Source organism: Papaver somniferum, unplaced genomic scaffold, assembly GCF_003573695.1.
Source record: "Papaver somniferum cultivar HN1 unplaced genomic scaffold, ASM357369v1 unplaced-scaffold_139, whole genome shotgun sequence".
NCBI classification, from domain to species: domain Eukaryota; kingdom Viridiplantae; phylum Streptophyta; class Magnoliopsida; order Ranunculales; family Papaveraceae; genus Papaver; species Papaver somniferum.
The window spans coordinates 26,987-37,612 of NW_020623156.1; the positions used below are offsets into that span (position 1 = coordinate 26,987).

Genomic DNA, 10,626 nt, shown 5'->3' on the forward strand with positions numbered 1-10,626 from the left:
AAATTGAACGAGCTTTATTAAAGTAAACTAGCATTGAATTTGAGCTTTTCTTCAATCCAATCAAGTCAGTTTAAATTTGTAAGAGACGAGATTTAGTAGTAGAGTTATAATTTTGTTCTAAATGATTCTAGATCTCATGAGAGAAAGTGCAATCTATAACCTGAGAGTGAATTTCTTCCGTGCAAGCAGAAAATAACCATGAAAAAAGAGCAAAATTTTGATTTACCCAATAATCATATGCCGGATTGAAAACAAATTCATTCAGGATATGTATCAACAAAATCAGAAGCACTTACAATAGCAGCACCAGTTATGGATGTTCGTCGGAGATACTTCGTCGGACAGTGAAAAGAACCATCCACAAATCGAAGAAGATTATAACTACGTAGCAACGGAGCAATCTGAGATTTCCTGAGAGGGTAATTTGTAACAAATAATTTGGATGGAGGTTTGAATGTTAACGGTATGTGTTTATCAGATTTTGTCATTGAAGATGATGTTGAAAAGATTAAATTGAGGTTTAGATGAAGAATACGGTGTCTGATACCATGTTGAGAAGATAATGTCGTTAGACAGTCTTCATTAGGTTTTGATTTGTTTTACAGAGTTTGATTTTCTTCATTGCCATCTCACAAGGACAACTGAGATATTTAAAGACTTTCAACTGTTACAGGATTGGCCGGTACATAACGTACACACAACTTCCACCTGACAGTTACTTCACATGCTCAACTCACACAAGGTCTCACACAAACATTTCACACACTCAAATCACACAGTTACACTCTGATATTCTAACAAATGGTGATAATTCATCCATTCATAATTGGAGAATATGTTCCTGACGAGTCTTCAATTTTCTGGCCAGTAGTTACTATTCGTGTACTTTGGGATTTAAACAGATTTAAGATTAGGCTTTGAGGCAAATTATTGGTTATTTCCTCTTACATTCGCTCATTTCAACTTTTAACTAATAAATTTCAACAAAGTTTAACTAATAATTTCTGCCAAAAGAAGATGCAAAATGTGCAGAATTAACATTATAGCATTATCCTTTTTCTTTTTCTTTTTTTGTTTCCCCCAAAAAAAGCATCACTAGCTTATATATAAAGTGAATTCTATGCTTCAAAAAAAAATAAAGTGAATTCTTTAGTAGCATCATTAAGCACACCGCAAAAAATAAAATACTCTTATTTACCGGGTCTGAACATGCAACACTAATTCCTAATTCCAATGCAATGCACTTCAATACTTCATTCTTTGCTTACTTAACAATTACGAAAGGTGTGTGTTTACCACTATACACCGAAAAAATGCAGAAGAAAATTAAAAGCGAAACGTGTTTATGCTTTTCTCTTTTCTTTTTTGCTTAATTAAGTAGCTAGATGATACATCAAAGAGAAGGTTTTCCTCAATAATTCGATATAAAGTTAAAAGTTTTTCTTTTTTCTTTTTACCTTTGGTTTAACCAACCAAGCTTTGCTTGGTCTGTTCATCACCTTCTCGGAGATGCAGCCAACGCGTAGTCTTCAGCTAATTTTGTAACGCGTAAGTAGTCTTTTGCTAACTATGTAATGTATTTATAATGCATCTGGTTCGTAACCAGGACATCGCAATTCCATCCCAACATTTGTCAAATATAGTCATTTGGTTGAAACTCTAAATATATCATTGGTTTTTCCAAAGAGATGTAGAATATAATTAAGTACTACAGATTAATTGACAACTACCAACCTCACACAGGAAGAGTGTCTATATAAAATATCTTAGTAGTGGTTCTATCAGAGGACCTCTACTGTCAAGAAGAAGTGCAAGAAGATTCAATATACCAAAAGAAACAATGATGAATCTCATTCATGGTGGACATGTAAGTAGTAGCAGCAACAGATCTTGTACAAGCAGCGATGATGCAAATGATATATTCGAAGTCACTCTTAGTGTTTCTGGAGATTCTGTAGCTGTTCATAGTGTTAAACCTGTGGAAGGTGTTACTGATCTTGAAGATCCTGATCAATCATTATTAGCAAGACCCATAGAGAAAGTACCATCAAATAGTTCTTCAATTGTGAGAAGTGCTTCTGCCAAAATGAAACAAATTTCTGATCGACTTAAGCGTCTTGGTTCTAGTTACAATATGTACACGCCTGTTTATCGTTTAGATAATGCTAAATCTGCAACTGTGTCTGCCTTGGAAGGACTCAGGTTCATTAGTAAAACAGAAGGTAGTCCATCTGGGTGGATGGCTGTTAAGAAGAGATTTGCTAATTTAACAGCTTTAACAGATGGTCAATTACACCGTTCACAATTCCATGAATGCATAGGTAAGTGACATTATTGAAGAATATCACTGGCTATCTGGTGACGAGTGTGCGCTAATTTTTTAGTTTTGTTTTTCTTGTTGTTTGTGTAAAATTGTACTGCAGGGATGAAAGAAGATTCCAAAATGTTTGCTCTGGAGCTTTTTGATGCCCTCAGTAGGAGGACGAATATTAGAAAAGAATCAGTTACGGAGAACGAATTGAGAGTATTCTGGAGGAAATATCAAATGAGAACTTCGATTCGAGGCTTCAGACTTTCTTTGCCATGTATGTACTCATAAACCTAGACATAGTTAGCTGTTCTTCATCAATTTCTCAACTCAACTTTAAGTTCGAAGTTACTAATGAAGTTATAATTGAAAATGAAGGATTGATAAAGATGCGGACGGAAGAATCACGCAAGAAGAAATTGAAGAGGTAAATAAAATTGAAGGTCAACGCATGGTCAACGTACTAAACGTAAGCTTGATAGTAAGAGTAGGAAGAGAAAGACTAAACTCGGCATTTAGAGTAGCCTTGGAAAGGAAAATACATTTTCTGAGGCGTACCCCTACCTATATATATTCAGAATGAAAATATATATAGCCCCCTTTTCTTGTTTTTGTTTTCCTTGATTAATCAGTAGGTGTAAGAAATTCTAATTGGTGATGCAGATTATAACACTAAGCGCTTCCACAAACAAGCTCTCGAAAATTGACAAGCAACAAGCCCAAGAATATGCTCTCTTTATCATGGAATTACTTGATCCTGATAACTCAGGTTACATCATGGTAATTACTTAGTTAAACTTAGTTAATTTTTTTTTATGTTAACTAGTTAATGATGAAAACCTTTAACTTTGATGACTACCAGGTAGAGGACTTAAAGATCCTACTGTGGCAATCTCCAAGACAGATGGTTAGAGAAGAAGCGAGTGAAGAGCTAAGCAAATATTTAAGCGAGATGCTATACCACAACAAACTTAAACGAGCAAAAAAAATAAATCTAGTTAGTCGATTATACCAGAGTAGTAAGTACTTCTTCTCGGATAACTGGGAAAGGATTTGGGTATTCACTCTTTGGCTTGGAATCTTTTTCGGACTATTCACGTATAGGTTCGTTCAGTATCGAAACAAAGCGGCCTTCGACATTATGGGTTATTGTGTTTGCACTGCTAAGGGTGCAGGTGAAACTCTCAAGTTCAATATGGCTATTATCTTACTACCAGTCTGTCGCAATACTATTACTTGGCTCAGAAAGACCAAGTTAGGTGCTGTCATTCCTTTTGACGATAATATAAATTTTCACAAGGTATAATGCTTCATATGGTTTCCTATTTCACTCAACGTGAATTGCGTGAAATGTGTTTTCAATTAACTAACTTGTTGACTATATAATCAGGTAATCGGGGTTGGGATCGGGATTGGGGTTGCATTACACGCAGTAACTCATTTGGTTTGTGATTTCCCTCGTCTCATCAACGTTTCACCAGATGAGTACGAACCTATGAAGCCATTATTTGGGGAACATAAACCTGAGAACTACTGGTGGCTTCTAAAGGGGATAGAAGGTGTATCGGGAATCATTATGGTTGTTTTGATGGCAATAGCATTTATATTCGCCACACCATGGTTTAGACGCGGCAGAATAACACGGCCATGGCCTTTCACTCGGTTAATAGGATACAACACATTCTGGTACTCTCACCACTTGTTTGTCATTGTATACGCTCTTCTCGTCGTCCATGGAATGACACTCTATCTCACTAAAGAATGGTATAATAAAACGGTTAGTTCCTTCCATGCCCCTATAGTTTAAACATTGTTCTCAGAATTAGGTAAGTGCACATTCATTAGGTTGTAATTATCTGATCTGTGTGTTGTGATGACACAGACATGGATGTATTTGGCAATCCCTGTTGTGTTGTATACTTGCGAAAGATTGACTAGAGCCCTAAGATCAAGCATCAATCCAGTTAAAATACGCAAGATTGTCATATATCCTGGAAATGTATTGACACTATACACATCGGTACCACGAGGATTCAGATATAAGAGTGGACAGTATATGTTTATCAATTGTTCTGATGTTTCTCCCTTTGAATGGTAAAACTAAAAACACTAACCAAATTTTACTTACTACGGTACAATAGAAGTAATTATGTTTATTGTGGTACAGCCAAAAGAGTTTGATTCTTACTAGTACGGATGTTAATAGAACTCTCACAACTCCTTTACCTATATATGGAGACAGGCATCCATTCTCGATTACATCCGCTCCAGCAGAAGACTATTTGAGTGTCCACATACAAACTTCCGGAGACTGGTCAAGACAGCTCAAAAAAGTTTTGTCTAAGGTTGTAATTGGGTGTTTTGATTCGTTATACTTAAGAAATTAAGCTTCACTATGAACAAATGATTCACGGAGTTAACTATATGATGGTTATATTTACAGGTTTGTTATCCCCCACTAGGAGACATAAGTGGACTCCGCAGGGCGGATCTCATGCAAGGTGTTGCTGGAGCATACAACCCATCGTAAGCATCGAGTTTAGCCACCTTTTCTTTTTCAATAGAAAGAAAACATTAAATTCGAAGGTACTTAGTGGAGAATCGTTTGCAGTTTCCCAGTGCCAGAGGTGCTGATAGACGGGCCTTACGGCGCACCAGCACAAGACTACATGAAATACGAGGTAGTACTGTTGGTTGGATCAGGGATTGGAGCCACTCCGATGACAAGCATTATAAAAGACATTGCGAACAAAATGAAAGCAGAAGATACTGAAACATTGTACGACTCCGCTGGCCTGAAAACAACTATGAAGAATAAAACAAAAAGGTTTAAGACCCAGAAAGCTTATTTCTATTGGATAACTAGGGAACAAAATTCTTTTGACTCTTTTAAGGGGGTGATGAATGAAGTGGTCGAGATGGACACTCAAAATGTCATCGAAATTCATAATCACTGCACTAGTGTATATGAAAGAGGTGATGCTAGGTCGGCTATGATTGTTATGTTACAGTCGCTTAACCACGCCGTAACTGGTGTAGATGTGGTTGCTGGTACACATGTCAAGTCTCATTTCGGTAGGCCTAATTGGTCCGAAGTCTATAAGACGATTGCGGTCAAACACAGAGGCTCACGAGTTGGTAATTGCTTATAAACATACATGCATAACCTATTATTACTTTACTAATTCGTGCTGATCATGATTGCATGTTTTCAAAAATGTGCAGGTGTTTTCTACTGTGGAGTTCCAGCACTGGTAGATGAATTGCGTCAGATAGCATCAGATTTCACTCGCGAGGGAACCACCAAGTTTGATTTCCACAAAGAGAACTTCTAATCTAAGAAATATAAAGAATTACTGAATATATAACTCGAATTAGTATCAAAAGCAGGTAAAAAGAGATGTAACAAATAACTGGTCACTTCAATTATGACTCTCCCTGTCATGTAGTTGAATGGCTATACGAAGACAGCATCTCGGGTGCATATTGAAAGTGTGCATCCCAGCACCCAATTTGGCTTCTAGTTTTTATTTCTTAGGGAATATTCACTATAAATCTTCTTGATGTCGTCGGAAATTTTTACAGCTTCTATAGAGGCTTCTTCTATACCTTTGGCACATAGCCCAACACAATATAATCCATTCTCCCCCTTCCAATCTTTAGCAGCACCAGATTTTGAGTTTTCATTTTCCTTCAGAATGTATTCGGCATCCTACGATAACGTCAGTTCATCCGTTACTTCTTTTATATATTGAATTCGTAACCAAATCAACTACTCTATGTAAAAGTAACGTACCTTCAACCACTTGCTTGCTGATCTCCTAAATCCTGTGGCAAAAACTATAACATTGAACTGATACGATTCTCCATTAGAAAAATGGACACGATCTCGTCTAATAGTTTGTAGTGATGGCAGAACCTGCAATTGATCATCATTCGACCTAATAAGCTAACAAATAAACCCGTATGTCTAGACTTGTGTGGGCAGTTGTTAAAAGATTTCTATATACATAGAAATAAAAAGGGAATATTTTTGGTTAATCGTAGAATATTGCTAAATTATGTCGGTTATCATTTTTGTGATTATTCTAATGCTACAACTAAACTATATGAATTTTGTCCTCGAACACAATAGCCAACAGTTTATGAATCGAGAATTTTACTATTTATAATGTAAGAGGTGAAGAAGGAGTAACCAAGACCTCCAAAAGTATTACGGCTACCACTTGTTGATCGATGACGAACTATGAGTTAGCGCTATGAGGTATTTCTATAAATTCTATTAGTATATTATTGTGTGATTACCATGAAGTTCACGATCCTAAAATTAAATATCTATAAAATTAAAAATTTATAGTTAGCATCTAGAGCTTATGTTTAGAACTAATGATCGTCCGTCGGTAGTATGCAACTATTCACGACTGTATAGGTATTTATAAAATCATAATGGAAATCAGTTTTTTCATGTCGTTGCTCCAGCAATAGGAATCACAAAATAAAGAAAGAAAAAGAGGCACAAGAATCTCAAGTTCCTGATAATTTAGGTTTTCTATTGTTTCTCCAAAAGTTTGGAAGAAACAGTAATGTACATGTTTTATTATAATTTGGCCTATGATTGAAACATATTAATGGTTTAAATTAGGAAAAATTAGGGGGAGACCCAAAAAAAATAATATTCTCATTGTCAGGCCCACAATTAATTTTGGGTACCGTGACACCCATAATTATTTTTGTGACACCCATAATTATATGAAATTATTAAACCCGTCTGCATGACGGATTATGCAACCACATGACGTGTTATGCATACTGTTTTTCAGGGATAACTCGTTATGCATCCTAATTTTCCAGGGGTATAATTGGAAATGCAACTTGGATATAACATATCTAAAAATCCGCGCCTTGGAATTTTACAAATTTTATATCGTTGGAAATCTTTTAAAGAGAGCTACGCAACGAGTACAAACAACAATATCAAATTTTTGTTTTTCACGAAAAAATCGGAGGTGATCATCGTTTTAGGGAAAATTTTCGAAAACTAACTGCATATTTATTATGCAGCCTCCAAAAAAGGTGCATAACACATTATGCAGATGCATAACGAATTATGCAACCATTTTTTCGACTGCATAACAAGTTATGTATCTGCATAACAAAGTTATGCATCTATAACAAGTTATGTAGTCATTGTTTTGGCTGATTTTAGTTCGTACAGAAAAAATTGGTGCATAATGTGTTATGCAGCTATATTTAAATGATGCATATCAGGTTATGCATCCATTGCAGCAATTTCATCGATGCATAATGCATTATGCAGTCATATTTTTGGATGCATAACATGTTATGCATCCACTTTCATGACTGCATAACTTGTTATGTAGATATTATTATAGGTGCATGACAAGTTATGCAACCTTATTTTTTGTTGGTCTCAATACTAAGAAAAAAGTATCTGCATAACGTAGATATTAGTTCCTTCATCAAACCACTCATCTCTACTCTTTTAATAGTTTGTAAGCATTCATCCTTAATCCCATCTGTTGGCAACCATAACGTAGATATTATACTGTGTTCGTCTTCAAAACCTCAATTCTCTTCTGAATCATAACTCCTATTCACAGCAGCACAACAGATAAAGAAGAAGATAAGGAAACGAATTGATAAGCAACGGCATACGAGAACACTTTCTTCACATACGAGATTCAACTATCTTTTTCTACAACCCTAATCGTCTATTTTTTTCGTGTGCATCCTAATATACTTCGGTTTTTTAAACATCGGTGATGTTTAGTTTGTTACCATGACTTAGAGAAACGATGGAGCAATCAGTGGGTGTGATTTCATATCTGAAATTGGATGAAGACTGGTGAGAATTTGTGTGGGTTTGAGCATAATTCAAAAGGGAATTTTTGTGTCGCTGCTCAACAGATGGGATTAAGGTATTTAAGTTAGGGTTTCAGTGTTCTTGAGAGATAGAGAAGACACTGTTGATAAGAAGTCGGTGGATTGAATATGAAGATGATTATGGGTTTCCTATTGAACTCAAAAGAAGAAGATAGATCTTCTCTGAAGATCAAATGGTTGAATCTGTGAACAGGTGGAGGTTAACAAGATGAATGCGTTGTTGAGTGTTGAATCGAATTGATCCAAAATTAGAAGATGGATGATGGGTTGGTGGCGCTATTGAAGAAAATGAATTGAAGATGATGAAGAAGAAAAAAGAACGAAGCAGAATTTTATAAAATCTGGGTTTGAGAATTTTTTCCTAGAAAATGGGTGCACGCCTTCAGATTTCTGAGCGTGGGTTTGACAGTGAGAAAGATCCGAAGAATAGGTCTCCCTGTAGTTTTCACTTTAAATTAACATCCTTAAGAGCATCCACAGTCACGACCAAATTTGGGGACTATACCCAAATTTGGTCCAAAAGAGAACCGCAGTGGAAGGAACTAAATCTATATATGGTCTGGAAAACTAGGGTTTGAGACTAAATGTAGTCGTCAACCTAGACCAAACCAACATATAGTGGGGCGCAGGTATTAATAGCTAGTGAGGTTAGATGCGAGTATAATGAACGTTTGTATCCAGGTGTCGGTATAGTTAACGTACGATAACGGGGCGGAGGTGAAATGAACGTTTGAATGGGGCGCAGTTATTAGCTCCACCTAGTAAAAATCATGTAATACCTACGCCTCACAACATGCGTGGTTATTAAATCCGCCCAAATGGGCCCTCTTATAAAGTGTGTTTGTTGTTTATACAACTTCCCATGAAACACATCTAATACTTTCGTCTGTTGGTTGAACATATCTCATAGTGGTAGGCATCAAATAATTCAGATAGGTCGCAGATAGACAAATAAACACGTACCTTAGGCCTAATTATATGCATATGTCAAACAACATATTCTGTCACTTTTGCACCCACTACGGGTACAGCAAAATAGAAAACGTATATGTCAAAGTGTCAAATATACCGCATTGACATACGTGATAGAATTTCTAACGAGCGATAGACAACCCGTTGCTCGAAGGTCAGAACAACGCAAGCGCTAGTATTTCGCTCGTCGATCTTATCAATTCCTCATCCAACGACGAGAATTTTTTCCTCTATATGTACCAAACTTCGAAATCACTTCAACTCACACCAGAATTTCTAAATCTCTCAAGAGTTTCTCAAACTCACATATCTTCCATACTTTTCATCACTCTTCCAATTTTTCAAAGAGCATGGATGGAAATATTACGATGGATGAAAACCAACATGATGTGGAAAATCAAAGAGTTGTTAACCGAGCCAACGTGCAAAATCAAATACGAAGGCGGAGTCGAAAATTTACTACTGTGGAAGATGAATGTATTTGCAGGAATTATGTTTTTTTATTGAACATCCTATCATTGGTTGTCAACTCCATGCCCAACAATTTTGAAAAAACATATTTGAGAAATTTTAAGAAAAATCAATGAACCTCAACAATCGCGATGCCCACGGGGTAGTCAACGCTTCACTATAATCAATAAGGAAATTATTAAGTATGTTGCTTTGGTAATGCAAGCGGGTCGGAACATGAGGAGTGGTGAAACCATGATGGACATTGAGCAGAGATGTAAGGCAGATGGCGTCACATCAACAGAAAAAACTTCCAATATGGAGGCTGTTTTGAGATTTTAAAAGAGTTGCCCACATAAAACTCGATATTTATGTATTAGCTTCTTAGTTGTCAACTTAAGTATAAGTGGAAGTTTTAATACCTTTATTATTAATTAATTAAAGTTAAAACATAAGTCTAATTAAAATGTAAGAATGAATTAAGAATAGAATATAAGCTTAATTTTCAACAATACGAGTTAAATTTTCGAATTCGTAAATAAGTGGTATTTTTTGATAAACTACGAATTAATCATTAATAGGCATTTTACATGAAAGACTTAAAAACGAGAAAATATTAATTTAGAATACAGACTTTAACAATAAAAAGTCTGGGACAATGTTCTTCATCTTGTTTGTCTTCTTCATTCCACATAACTTCCAATCAATGCGCTCATGAATTGAGTTTCCTTTGTTTATCTTCTTCTTTGCCTTCAAATTTATATTTTCTTATCTGCAGGGTTGAGTTAGTTAACATCCAAAACTTGAAGACTTCGTTGCTTTTTACCTATATCTTTATAGCTATCACACATCTTCTTAACAATACCTTCAAGTATTACTCCAGAAAAGTCAAGCTGCATTTCCGAATCAAGTTTAGTTTGAAACTCTGCAGTTTGAAATTTTTTGAAAAAATAAATAAATTGAAAAAGCGTAAAACAAAGAAAATTTTTGTG

General features: G+C 35.7%; 1 pseudogene; it reads left to right on the forward strand.

Annotated features, from left to right (window-relative positions):
* Positions 1 to 1,590: 1,590 nt before the first annotated feature.
* On the forward strand, positions 1,591 to 6,018 carry LOC113335316 (annotated as a pseudogene).
* Positions 6,019 to 10,626: the final 4,608 nt, after the last annotated feature.